The 14,905-nt window shown below is 39.2% G+C and overlaps 2 long non-coding RNA genes across 5 annotated transcripts in view; one reads left to right on the forward strand and one right to left on the reverse strand.

Annotated features, from left to right (window-relative positions):
* LOC109560224 (uncharacterized) overlaps positions 1–14,905 on the reverse strand; it is a 162,540-nt gene that overhangs the window by 78,413 nt on the left and 69,222 nt on the right. For all 4 annotated transcript variants that reach the window (XR_011567006.1, XR_011567008.1, XR_011567007.1 and 1 more), the window contains exon 4: positions 10,660–10,736. This is a non-coding gene — a long non-coding RNA (uncharacterized lncRNA). The remainder of the gene's footprint in view (positions 1–10,659; positions 10,737–14,905) is intronic.
* Positions 2,501–10,770, forward strand: LOC139183512 (uncharacterized). Its single transcript, XR_011567004.1, has 3 exons — positions 2,501–2,712; positions 4,447–4,530; positions 6,541–10,770. It is a non-coding gene; the product is annotated as an uncharacterized lncRNA (long non-coding RNA).

Here is a 14,905-nt window from a genome sequence, read left to right on the forward strand (position 1 = left end):
AGTATTGTATACATCTCTATTATGTCTCATTGGTTTATAGTGTCCTTCAAGTCCTCTATTTTCTTTTTTTTTTAATTGTGGCATAGGTGATGTACTATATAAGCTTCAGATGTACAACATAGTGACTCACACTTTTTAAAGGTTATACTCCACTTATAAAATACTGTCTACATTCCCTGTGTTTGCAATGTATCCTTGTAGCTTATTTTATACATAGCAGTTTGTACCTCCTATGCTCCTACCCCTAACTTGCCCCTCCCCACTTTCCTCTGCCTGTTGGTGACCACTAGTTTGTTCTCTACATCTGACAGCCTGTTTCTTTGTTATATTCTTTGTGTTGTTTTTTTTTCTTTCAGTTTCCACATATAAGTGATATCATACAGTATTTGATTTTATCTCCAAGTCCTCTGTTTTCTTACTGATCTTCTGTCTAGATCAGATTTTTTGCTCATTACTGAAAGAAGAGTACTGAAATTTTCAACAGTTATGTTAGATCTATTTCTTCAATTATGTTCAAATCTTCTCACACGTTTTGACTCAATTTGCTTAGTTTCTGGAAATCTTTGACTATTTCTCAGAGTTCCGACAAACTTGCTTCAAATAGTTTCTGCTTATTTTTCATTGTTTCTGTGAAGGGACGGGGGCATGGAGCTGCCTACTCTACTCAACATGGCTTTCCCAAGGTGATTTTTTGACAGATCTCTCACTAGACAGGGAGAAAATAAATCTGTTTTCTAACAGAGCATGTTTATAGATATGAACATAAAAGACGAGTTTCCCTAGTAGAGGCCTGAAGCCTCATTCCTTACATCTATCACCTCCATTTCATGTTGGTTTCTCCGTCTTCCCTGAGTAGACATGGAGCTCCATGAAACACAGTTTGCAAAACACTGTTATAAATCATTAGAATCTTCTGACACTTATGTGCCGAGTGTCTGTGATCAGATGTTAGAAATAGCTAAGTAATCATTCTGACCTAGACTATTTCTTGTTTGTTTCCTAAATTATTTCAAAATGTGTTCTTCCCAACTTTGTGGAAAAGCCACAATGAGTAAAATGATCTGTCATTCCATCTCCCAGAGTTAACTGCTGTTGACATGTTGACATTTCTCACACTTATAATTCAGGTTAATCTTTTATATATAGCAGTTATCATCTTGACCTCTATGTGCTTAACGCTGTTATTCTAGTTCACACCTATGTGAATACTGTCACATTTACTCTTGGAAGCTTATTATATAACTTTTACGAGAGAAGACATGTCATGTATTGACTAACCTTTCAATCTGCACCTTCATAACCATCCCTTCAGTATCTTTCAATAAAACAAAAACAGGTTGATTACTCTATAGGTTAGCATAATGAGACTTCAAGTCTGTAAGTTTCAACATCTTTGTCATCTATGCCTACCAATGAAGCTTGGCCATATTGAAGTTGCTTTCAAACTTCAAAATGCAGCAAAATGCCATCTTTATTTTGAAATCAAATCTTTTATGAACCCCCCCCCAAAAAAATAAACACAAAAAATAAAACTGAGCGCTGAAGGTTGAAGTCTGCAAATATGCGAGTAGATTGGGGGAAGAGGGTAAGCAGTTTATTCACAGGCAGTCCTGCTTAGCCATCCCAACACCCCAACATGATGCAGAACCCCAAGGCTCTGGGACAAGAATGTCTGAATATCCCATATCTGTGAGATGTCCTCAATCAGTACTTTTAATGAACTGGATGACTATTGCATCTGTATCTCCTCTGGCTTCTCAGACAGTACCTGACACAAAGTAGGCATGTAAGAAGTATTCATCGAAATAAAAGACATGAAATTCAAAATGAGGGAATGGGTTAGTACGGATCCATTACTGGTACTTGAGAAAAACCTAAGAAAGTACCCCCACTGAGAGCAGTAAACCAGTAGTGGTAGATCTCAGTGGTATCATTTGACCAAGATTCTATCAGTGGTTGCTGAAGACAAAATATAACTGAATAAACATTTAATTTCTTCCACATTTAAGGTATTGTCTGAAGGACAATCAAGGCTGCAAAGATGGTAAAAGTACAGTCTCTCTCCTAAAGAATACTTAATACTCTGATAGGGGAGATAATTTACATAAAATTGTGCTACAAAGCTAGCCAGTGCACCAAACAATATGTAAAAAAAATTCCATGGTTTTTGAGCTGAGGTAGAGAAATTTTGAAAAATGATCAACAGACAGCCTCATCAACAGGTGGCTGTTACAGAATGTAGAGGGTGACTGATGCAGAAGAAAGTAAAAAAACCATGGGATAAATACTTCACTGAAGAAAGCATGGCATATAAAGCAGCTGGAGATGAGTTAAAGGTTATCTTTTTGTCATATATCTCACTGATTATGCGTATGGATGGGCACACAGTGCTTTCTTCCCACTACTGTGGAGGCCGAAATAACATGTTGCTCTTTTCTCTGAGTTATAGATTACAGACTCTAGCCTTTGTGATTAGGTACACATTACAATAAGGTATTTACTGTTACTGCTTTATTCTAATTTTACTGATGTGGTTAAAAGCCACAGATTTGATGGGTTTTATTATCTTCATTTAAAGTCTGTTTTACTGAGTGATATGCCTTTAATTACCCACACTTAGTCTGTTATTGATTTCAGATAGCAGAACTTGTTGCCACTGAATTTTTTGACCAAGGAGATAGAGAGAGGAAAGAACTCAACATAGAGCCCGCTGTAAGTATGAGACCTTGTTGGGAGGAATTATTCATATACATGTTTTTGTTGTAGATTCCTTTTTGTGCTTCTATGAGATTTTAGGAAGACAATTTCTCATCTTTTTATAAAGTCCTTTTTCTTACCTGAAGAATTAAACATGTTTGTTACAGAAAACATGCAAATAACAAAGGACAGAAAAGACTCTGAGTTATCAAATCATACCTGCTTTTTGTAATTTTTTCCATTTATATATCATAAGCCACTTTGCATTCTAACAGATGCTCTGTCCTATATGCCATTTATAATGGTTACATGAAATAGTGCATGCATGCTCAGGCATGTCCAACTCCTTGTGACCCCATGCTTTGTAGACTGCCAGGCTCCCCTGTCCATGGGATTTGCCCAAGAATACTGGAGTGGGTTGCCATTTCCTCCTCCAGGGGATCTTCCCGACCCAGGTATCAAACCCACGTCTCCTGAGTCTCCTGCATTGGCAGGTGGATTCTTTATCACTGAGAAGCGGTAAGCCCTACATGAAACAGATGCAGCTATTATTTACTGTTTGGTATAATTTTGTAGAGTTTACTATTACAAACAGCACTTTGATAAACAGCTGTTGTTGTTAAATATTTGTATACTGCATTTTTTGCTCAGGGTAGGTAGAGAATCTCGAATACAAGAAGATTCTTCTCAACCAATGAAGTTTTTCCTGAAATGGATGAGTTTTTCCTGGAAGTGGTGCATAGGGTCATTCTTTTACTCAAATGAACATTTATTGAGCCCACATTAAATGGGCCATGGTTACAAGATGCCCCTCCTCTGGTACCATTGCCTCTGCTTTACTCTTTAGCCTCATCTGGGCACACCCTATGTCTCATTCGTCTTTTGCAATTATTTGGTCTCCTAGACATAGTAGTTGGAGCTTCCCTGGTGGCTCAGTGGTAAAGAATTCTCCTGCAGTGCAGGAGACACGGGTTTGATCCCTGTGTCAAGATCCCCTGGAAAAGGAAATGACAACCTGCTCCAATATTCTTGCTTGGACAACCCCATGGACAGAGGAGCATGGTGGGCAATAGTCCATGGGGTCACAAAGAGTCAGACGTGACTTAGTAACTAAACACACACACAGTAATAGGCTTGTTAGAAGCTCGGAATCCTCTCAGAAAATGGTGGGTAGCAGAGTGATGGTCACAGCTAACAGAGAATCTGCTTCATTTTAAACGAGCACTGAGACAGACTCTTTGCTGTCCTCAGAGGTGCTGGCTTTGTCTTATATCGTCATGAGCTCCTGAGAATAAGCAACAGTGATACCTGCGTTCTTTTCACTCAGAGAGCTCTCTGTGTGAACTGAGTTGTAATCGACTGTGGCCTCAGTGGCGTCTTTCACAAAGCTGAGAGTGTTTGATTCCACATCAGTAGACAATTAGAAAGCGTGTCTGTTTTCCAGATACATGTCAGCAGTGGACTCTAGGTCAGTGCCTAACTCTAGGTCACCAGTTGATCTGAGGTCAGTGATCAGTTCTGGTTCTGGGGGTCACGCAGGGACAGTCACAGCCCCAGTGAATGAGAGAGAGAGGACCAGGGCCTTCTTGAGCATGGTTTGGTGCAGGGGGGTAGGAGCCTCCAGAAGGTGAAGAGGCGGTAGGCAGGTGTCTGGCCTTCCTCAGCTAACCCAGGGAATCATCGTTTAAGAGCCAACTTGTATTGCATTAAGGAAATCAGATCTGTGTATGTGTGTTTCTGTGTTTTCAGGATCTAATGAACCGGGAGAAGAAAAACAAAATCCCAAGTATGCAAGTTGGATTCATAGATGCCATCTGCTTGCAACTGTATGAGGTATTTACTATGAAAACTACTAGACTTTTGACAGTGTTATGAAGTAAATTGAAGCAATGAACATCAGGCACATTTTTTTTTCCTTCTTAATCAAGAAACTAGAAGTAAAATAATCAGGACATTTCTTTTACTAATGAACATGCTGTTTGTACTGAACAAGGAACACATTTTATATTTACTATTTCTCAAAAATGTCAATTCATTGATGTATATCTAATGAGTACCTACTGCATGCTAGGCTCCAGCAAATTCATGTAGCGAATGCTGAGAAAAAGTATGTGCCAGTGCTACACTCAAAGGAAGTATATTCTGCATACTCTATGTTAGCATATTCTTTTTAAGACTAAATTTTGGCCTAAATAAGGAAAAACAGTTATCTAACTTCTTCTCATAGGATGACTTTACTACTGTTAAGAAAATTTTTATGAGGATTACAGGAAGGCAGCTAGGAAAATATTGCAGGTTCCCATTTTCATACACTTGTTAGTTTGGGTTTTTTAAATTATTCTCCCTAACATATCCAACTGACTAGTTTAGATGCTATGCCCCAAATACAGAAAGTAGATGCTGTCCTTGTCTTTATACATTTAAATAGGAAACTGTCTTTAAGTATTTGGGGAAAAAAACATTTATCATAAGAGGAATCATAGACTGCCAAGACCAGAAGAAAGGCTAGAAATTTTTTAATCCAGACATTTCACAGATTCAGTCATTGAATCTAAAACATCCATCTTCCAGGGAGATGGAATGCTTGTCCCAACTAGGTAGGTAGTGGGAGAACTGTGTTTAGAGTTCAGTTCTCAGCCTGGGCCCAGGGTTCTAGCCATCAGATGAATTGAAGAAAGAAGCTGTGGCTGATGAGGAAAAAGGAGGGAGGGATAGGAGAGACAGCAGAAGAAAACAGGATGAAAGAACGCGTGTGAGGCCCCGGCACCACCTTCTGCCCTCCCTTCTCCGCAAGCTGGCTGTTTACTGCTGTGCAGAAGCCTTCCCAGCAGCGTCTCCAGCACCTCCCAACAGTCATCCTTTCTGTAACAAATGCCTTCCTTATGGACTGGATTAAGAGTTCCTCAGCTGCAGATACTAATGTCTCTCTCCAATTTTTCCCCATGCCCATAAATATAGTCAAATCACCCATTATAATGGTGATTATAATTTCATCCTTCTACATTTCCTATTCATTTTATTTTAATCTACAGTTAAATTCTATGTGATATAGACAGACATTTTTACTATTATTACAGAAGTTATAGGTTCTTATAGAAAAATCAGAATAATAGAGAAGCGAAAAGATAAAATCACTTATAATTCTACTACTGTTATTTTAGTGCATATTCTTTATGACATTTTCATATATTTTTCATTTAACAAAAATTGCTCTTTGCAATCCATAATAGAATGTACATCTTTCTGTTTCAAATGTGTTTTCTATGACAGCTTTAATGGCTGTAGAATAGTAACACAATATTTCTAACCCTGCTGTTGGGTATTTAAGTCAATGTTTGTCTATGACACAGACATCTACAGTGAATGTTCTTGTAAGCTAAATATTTATGGAACTATAGTTGGTAAATAATAATGCCATATAGAGTTTAATCTTTATTATAATCTTGGATAAAAATTTAATGTATATTGGATAAAATTATTTTATAGAAAATCACAAAAACTAAGCATCCCCCCATGAAGTCAACACTTAGAGAGAACCATCTGTAGTACATAAAAGCAAATGGATTCTTTCTCTACAGAGCCAATTCCACACAGATCTGTCTTCACTGCTTAATAATGTTATGTTGAAATGTGTGCATTTCCTCTCTGTCTCAGCATGTGTTGCCCGTCTGTATAGCTTAAGAGGAGTCATTCATAAATGATCTGTGATCACAGCTCTGTGAGAACCCCAGCAGTGGGTCTGCTTGGGAAGTGAGTGTGTGATGTGACCCTCTGGGACAAGCCTGGGGAGAGGCCTTATTTCCCGGTACCATCTAGTCACCGGCTTTCTTCCTCTCTCTTTAGGCCTTGACCCATGTGTCGGAGGACTGTTTCCCTTTGCTGGACGGCTGCAGAAAGAACAGGCAGAAATGGCAGGCTCTTGCAGAACAGCAGAAGACACTGATCAATGGTGAAAGCAGCCAGACCAAGCGGAACTGAGAGACCTATTCATGCAGAGCTGAAGTTGACAGATGGTGTCTTCTGCAATATGCCTAGTTTTGCTATATACTGTACAGATTTGGTTGTATACTTTGCCACTGCTGTATTTTTATTTTTGCACAATTTTGACAGTGTAGCATGAAATGTTTTTAGAGGACTATTGCATATTTTCTGTACATTTGTTTTATGCCACTGAACTGAGATTATCAACGACACCCACTCTTAGCACGTGAATAAGAGCACTGTTTGTAATACTTTGTGTACTGCAAGGTACAAGTTGCATTCTTGCACAGAGGCTAATTTTGGGTTTGTTTTTTTTTTTTCTGGGGATTTTAAATAATTGGTTTTGTGTTTTCTGAATTATCAATCTTTCAAGAATGTTTAGAATCTTTTAAGAATGTTTAGAATCTTTTCTTTCTTAAAAATAGTCTAGGAGCAAACTGAATATATTCTGTGACATTTAAAACCTTCATAGAATAGAAAAAAGTGTTGACTTTTAAAGCTTGTTGGATTTTAAAAGGAATTGGCTATATTTTTCAACACTGTATTACCTTAACGAAAGAAAGTTAAAACTCTAAACAAATGGAAAGTACTATAAGGCAGTATTGTAAAGAAAAGGCATTACTTAATTAATTTGGTTTTTTTGTTGTTAGAGAACAGGCAAGAGAGAGGTTTCTTATTTCAGTGCAATACATCTCCCCAAAGGCTACCCATAAATGCTCACTTCGACCTAACAGACCTGGTAGAGAGCAGGAGGAGCCTGGGAAGAAGACCCAGCCCCTGAGTCTCGAGGGATGAGCCTGCTGCAGAAATGGAGCGGCCAGGACAGCCGTCAGGGAAGAGAACGCTCCACCGGAGGACACCCTGACAGTCAGGGGGTCACACACTGAGCTTCCTTTTCGTTCACCTCACGAGTCATCGTTGTAAGTCAACACTTCAAAACACAAGCGATCATGGGCGCACAAGCCTGAAATGAGCTGTGACCACTCAGGATAAGAGGGTATGCACCCTAAACTGGCCCCTGAGCTCGTACTTGGTGGGATTTACTTCTCATAACTTTTAGTCCATTTAGAAAATGCTAATGTTTTCTTAGAACTTGAGCTCATTTAATTGTATTCCCACTGTACATATGTGCCCCTAAAGACACTGGTATTCCATATAAGAGAAGTAGATAACGAATTGAGAAACTGGTTCCGGAAAAGAAAATCTGCTCTAAACGTGCAGTAATGTTTGGACTTGGGGAAGAATAGGAAGACAGGCATTTCACCTGTTCACGTCCCTCCACATCCCTGAAAAAAGTTTCTGAGTTTCTAGCACTGGTTTGGATAGGAAAGCTCTTGGGGATATGATAATGCAGCATTCTAAAAGAATTTTCACTAAAACATATTTTCCATTTATATATATTTTTTCCCTAAACATCCTAAAATTCAACATATAAGTTTTGAAAATTCTAAGTGTGTATATGTATCTTGACATTAATTTTATTCTTACTCTTCAGTAAAAAACAAAACAAAACATATTGTATTGCCATCATTTTGTAGTGGTAAGGGAGAGTCTAGAAGGCTATCAGTTGTTTAATGCAGTATGTATTACTGTTGTAACACTTGTAGCTTCAGCATGTTATTCTGTTTTTAAGTCATACACATGAGATCTGAGAGTTTGCCTCTTGGTGGCACTGGTGTGTAACTTACACAGACTGTCACTAACATAACACATCTTCATACCAGGATATGCCTATGCATGCATACACAATTCCTTAGTACCAAAAAATCGTTTGAAGAATAGCAGTCTTTTCAGTAACCTATCTTTTTACCATACACATTGTGATTTAACAGTTATGTGAAAATCTGTAATCAAATATTTCAGCAGTTTGTTCAGGGCCTCTCATGTATGTCATTACAACTTTTACATACACAGTAGACTATGTATAGAGAATTTGCATGTATGTCATTTTAACAAGTAATATGATATATTTAGAAATTCTTGGCGTACTTTTAGATAATGGCTTATTTTACCTTACTAGTTTAGAAACTGAAAGAAGTTGGGCAATGCCATACCTATTTTATCTTTGGGTATTTTAGTTCATACAGAAGAGTGCTTCTTGAAGCCTGGTTAGTTGGTTCAAATACTTTTTAACTTTTAGGAAAATCATTCCATACATGGATTAATACCTGGTACATGGACACAAATTCTTATGTGAATATTTCCTTTCCAGTATCCTCTCAAGTTGGGGGAAAAAATGCATATATATATATATGTATTTTTTTTCTCTCACCCTACCCTATATTTATATTACCTGTAACTAGCAAGAAATTGTTCTAGATTAGTTTGCTGTTGTTCTAGCTGAGTAACATGATACCATTTCATTTCAATTTTCAGCCCCAGAAGTCCCCACTACTTTGCTAAGTTGTGAATGATGTCTGTAAGATTGCCTGCCCGGCCTTATACACTCACAGGAGTGGCCTTTGCCAGTCACTAACCCGTGTGAACTCGAGTTTCAGTGTCATAACTGCTGTGAGCGTGAACCAGTTGTGCCGCTGAAGGAGTTGTGTTTGGGCTAAGCCTTCCCTGCAAGGGGGATGTCGCAGAGGACAGCTCCTGTGTCAGAGCTGGTGGGTCCTGGAGACCACTGTCGGAAAGGAGATGGCGGGCCCCAAAGCAAGGTGTCGAATCCCATATGTTATTTCCTATGTTGAGTTTCCAAGACTGGGGAGAAAAAAAAAAAGGTACATTTCTTTGGCTCCTAGTGCAGATCATTAGTTGTATGAGATTTAGAGCTCTCTCAGCACCTCGCCTCAAGGTACAAACGCCACCGATCTCCTTACTACAAGTAACAGTTTCCTCCCACGGGAGTGTTGGAGATGAGAAAGTGTATGACAGCGTACTGGAAATAATGGGTTGCAAGAGGAAACGGGTCACAGATATATTCTCACCTAGCTGTGAAGTGCCTTTATTTTCAGCACAGAGCACAAATGTCAGACCAACTCCAATTTGATGTTCTGTTTCCCTGTGTTTTCCATCAGATTGTACTCCTACAACTTTACAGGCCATCAGAAGAAATGCTGTTTGTTTTGTTTTACAAGCTTGATTTAAGATGGGATAGGAGGGAAGAGTATAATTGCTCTCCTCGCCTAGGAATAATTATAGTTAAAACAAGGTAGTATAACGCAGTGCTCAGCATCCGACATGCCTCAGTCCACCTTTTACTGAGTTCCTGCCACATGTCAGGTACTGCACTCCACAGTGGAGACCACGCAGCGACCTCATAAGAGACTCACCAGCTTCTGCTTCTGGCGATTTAATGTGAAAATATAGGGTACAGTTATCACTTTCACTTATATGTATTATACAGTTTTTCAAGGACCTTCTTTACCTGGAACTTATTAAGAATCCGTCAGTGAACATCCTGTCTTCCTATAAGTATGCATCACTTAGCCTGTTGATAGCTTAAAGAACACCTTATGTTAAGTATGGAGTCATATATTCCACCGTATAGATTATTTTTCCATATACTAGCCAGGTAGAGATTACTCAAGAGTTCTCTCAGACTGTTAAACTGCACACGGTTTTGGACCCCTTCTGCTCCACCGCAGGGAGCGAGGAAGAAAGTATTAAAGCTCACTTTGCCCTTCCCATATGCTTCTCAAAAGCCTATGTAAACATGTCTTAATGAATGTTGTTGAAAGCCATGTAAATAGTTAAAAACATAAATTTCTAATACAGTTTAAGGGAAGAAAAAGCTTATGAATCATCACTAGCCACTTAATATCTATTTCTTATACCTTTTCAATACATTTGAACAAATACATAGTTTCTAGCACTATTTTTATACTAGAATAAACAGTTATTACTATGTATATTATGTTTAGCATTTAAGTCATTTTAAATAATTGTGAATGTTGGTTTCTTGTCTTTCCTCTCCCCCACCATGAAAACCATTTCATATGACTTTGACAAAATCACTTTAAAAGAACACTTTCCCACCTATGATGCCAATGATCAGGGTGGTTTTTCCATTGTGCAGACTCATCACTTGTCAGCTGTTTCCTCATTTTGCCATGCTGTGTAAAAATAAAAAAAAGAATTAACAAGTAAGTATGAGCACTGTGTCATTCTTACAGGACTTTGAATTTTAGGTGAGAAGAATGGGCCCAAGAGTTTGAGTGACTTTAATCCAGCTAACCTGTGGTCCTATTAGCTGGGTGGGGGCGGGGGGGTGGGCCGATGTGGTTTAATAAACTCCTCTGTTCAGCCTAGACACCTGAGTAAACTAATCTTTTTGTTAATATCCTTTGCTACCAGGTGGAGGGCAACATTTTCCACACACCTCAGCACTTCAAGTCTCTAACAACAGAGAGAATAACTGTTAGCATCCTCAGGTTGCATGAGGAGCTAAGGCTTAGGAATTAAAGACTTGCCAAATGGCATGAGTTGGATGTGAGCCCAGATCTGTCTAGTTTGAAAGCAGGTATTTGTTCCACTTAGTTCTCTCCTTGAATTTTAACTGTAAAAGGTCCCGAATCCACTCTTAGTGGATCAAATGGGTTATCTAGAAGCACGAGATACAAGATGTCCTGCAGATGTGGCTTTATTTGGGGCTTCAGAGTTAATACTCCTTTGGTTCATCTGGTAATAGCTAATGCTATGCCATCACAGAATCCCAGGTACCACTGTGCTTCAGCGCTGCTAGTCTAGAGGCATGCAGGTATAATTAAAGGCAATACTTCTGATTCGTTATTCAGTTTTGCCACTAGACAAGCCCTCTCACGTTGAGCACAGAGTATCCAGTCTATGCCTAATTCACAAAGCTAAAGACAAAAATAAAATGAAAGCTCATGTAAAACAGTATTGTAGATCTTCTAACCACTAGCTAGCACCATAATTTCAGTTGTATTTAAAGAAGTAATCTTAACTGGGTACAATGAATAAACTGCTTTTAAAAATATTTTTACCGGCTAAAGAAAAACAGGGCTTCCCTGATAGCTCAGTTGGTGAAGAATCCGCCTGCAATGCCGTGGACCCTGGTTTGACTCCTGGGTCAGGAAGATCCGCTGAAGGGATTGGCTACCCACTCCAGTATTCTTGGGGTTCCCTGTGGCTCAGCTGGTAAAGAATCCACCTGCAATATGGGAGACCTAGATTCGATCCCTGGGTTGGGAAGATCCCCTGGAGAAGGGAAAGGCTACCCACTCCAATATTCTGGCCTGGAGAATTCCATGGACTGTACATGGGGTCACAAAGAGTTCGACACGACTGGGGTGACTTTCACTTTCAAAGAAAAACAAATGGAAAAAAAAATCAATAAAGAATTAAGATTTGCTTACTTCTGTCCAGTGATCATTTGATTAAGATTTTCTGCAAACAATAATTGATCATCTGAAGTCTCTCTAATTGATACTCATTAGTCTATCCACAGCGACATCATTCCTTCTTGTATAAAATTCACATTTTTGCTATTAGCTGTGCTGCCTTCTCAGCAAACAGGGATATAGTTGATATATATATATATATATATATGCAAATATCAGTGTGTAATTTTCTGCATTTAAGGCATATAAAAAAATTAACAGAAACACCTTGAATTTGCAGAGAATATTTTCTGACTTTAAGTTACATTCAGCCTTGGCAGGAGAGAAACTATGTTTCTAACCACACTTTTTTTTTTTTTTTTCAAAATAAAAATCCACAGGAATTATGAATGGAATCAAAATAATAATTACTTGAATCAAAAGAAATCTAAAAGGCATGCCTGTCTCATTTTTAAAGGTATGTATGCAGGCATGTGTGTGTGTAAATATTCAGGAACTAAGTTGACTCTCAATCATCTAACAGCAATCCCAATGCTATGTTTTAGGTTTCATCTTTATCTGAATTTAAGGTACAAGAGCACATGGCTAAGGGCAGGAAGTGGAAGGAATGAACTATCACATGAACTACCACAACAGCTTTAAACTTTAATATCCCCTATATTAAATACTTTTAGAGCCACGTTTCATGTCATATCACTGTTTCCCTTACCCAACAGGAGCATTTTCTAGGCTTTATACAACATCAATCCAGAATATTGCTGTAAGTCACGAGCTTCCCCCTTCACCAACCAGCTCTCTGAAAGGTAGGGATTCTCTGATCATGCTGATATGCCTTGACAGGGAGGAAAAGCATAAAACATGCTCAATGGCGACCTTGGCTACAGCTGCTATCTCTCCAGAAGAGCTAACAGAAGTATTTACTAAGGGTGCTCTACCAAGTCTATCAGAATAAGTAATGGACTTCTTGGGGGAGTGTATGAAGGCAGGGCCGTGTCCCATCATCATGTCCTCTCTTTCTTCAACCTCTGTTTCTCTTCTTCTACTCTGGCTCCATGCATAAGGCCTTCAAGCATACTTGATTCTCCCGGCCCTAAAGAACAGCTGCCTGGATCACACAGCCCTCCCACCAACATCTCTTGCATTCTGTTTCTGTTAATACTTTGAAGGTACCCAACAGTGAAAGAACAAATTTTCATCCAATTCCCTTTGACGTAAAATCGGATCTTATAAAGAAAGGATAAGGTAATTCTAGTGAAGGGCAACAGAAAGATCAATACAGCATTTTTAGAAATTCTCAGACAAGAGCTAAATTTTAAGATGGAAAAATAAACTGAATAGAACAATTTCGGGAAAGAATATTTGTTTTCTATTGTGAACAGGAAGTCACCAGGCTTTCACTAATAAACTGATAACCACTGGTGGAGTTACTCTCATTGGGATTTTCACCATTTTGCTAGGAGCCAAGGGAAATTCATAAAAGGCTAGCTAGAGGTCAATGATCTCATGGAGAAGATAAGACTTACATTTAAAAATAACAATGCCCAACAAAAGTCAACAGAAGATGTTGATTCATTTCTAAATACTTGATTCTTTCCTAAGTATCAGGCTCAGGTAAACTAATACACATTGTCTCACAAAGCATCTAGTCCAGCAGAAGCTACACAGGAGGGCAAATAGTCTGCATCAAGTGTGGGAGTGGAGGGTTCACAGATGGCTTCCTGAAGTGTGTGACAACTGGCTTAGCCAAGTGTAAAGGAGGAAGAGTATTCCAGGCTGAAGGAACGTGTGAAGACCTAGAAGCAGCAAATGTGAGAACCCGAAAGGCTTCCCACAATTTTACTTAATTTGTATAAAATTTATACTTTTAAATGATGAGGGTTACAAACATATTTATAAAGTATAAATATTATGAATACTTATAAATGTGTAAAATAAAGCAAATGTGCTTTACTTTTAAATTGGAGTATAGTTGATCTGGGGCTTCCCTGGTGGCTCAGGCGGTAAAGTATTGCGGGGAGCGAGCTCCGCCCATGGCAAAGGTCATGAGGAAGGAGGCTTGGCATATGCAAAGGCGGGATCAAGCCTCAGGAGTCTCCCTGGAAATTCTCGAGCATCTACCCCCAAAACCAGAGTCTGCCTACTTTATGCTTTGTGCTTTCACCTACACCTCTGACTTTACAGGGGGCTGTCCCCCACTACCTCTCTCTGAAAAAAGAGTTAGCTTACAGCTCCAGTTAATAATTCCTGGGTGTGACAGTGTTTAACCTACAAACTCCTTTGGAAATCCTCTAGCCTGCCTGAATAGGTTTTTCCGGCCACATGTGATTGCTCAGAGCCTCCCAACTGTGAGAGGCATGAGATGTTCTAAACTGTCTAAACACAGATTCTTTTGAGCAGTTAAAAGATTGATTAGAAATTGTATTGGTGAAGGGTTTTTCACTTATTGGGCCTTGCTCACTGAAACTTGGTCTCCCCATGTCGCTCTCTCTCCCAAATTCTGGCTGAGTCTCCATCTGGAGTGCAGAACCCGCCATGCTTACTAATTATGCCTGGGCTTCTAAGATCCAACCGGGGAGGCCTCAGTGTCTCCTCTCCTTTGGGAGAACGGAAGGATGCCTGCGGCCTACGTAAGTGGTGCAAACTTCTTGTCGAAGTTTTACTGGTCTCCTGCGTAAACCAAGCTACTCAGTCTCTTTTCTCCACTGAATTTTCCTACTGAGCTATCCTCATCCTATTACTCTTTATATCTTTGATAAAATATTTAAATAAATAGGTCGCCGATGCCGTCCCCGCTTCGAATACCCTGGATCAGCCGGGGCTGGTCCCCGGCAAAGAATCTGCCTGAAATGCAGGAGACCAGGGTTTGATCCCTGGGTTGAGAAGATCCCCTGGAGAAGGGAATGGCAACACACTCCAGGATT

The sequence above is a fragment of the Bos indicus genome, chromosome 6, assembly GCF_029378745.1.
Source record: "Bos indicus isolate NIAB-ARS_2022 breed Sahiwal x Tharparkar chromosome 6, NIAB-ARS_B.indTharparkar_mat_pri_1.0, whole genome shotgun sequence".
Taxonomy (NCBI): domain Eukaryota; kingdom Metazoa; phylum Chordata; class Mammalia; order Artiodactyla; family Bovidae; genus Bos; species Bos indicus.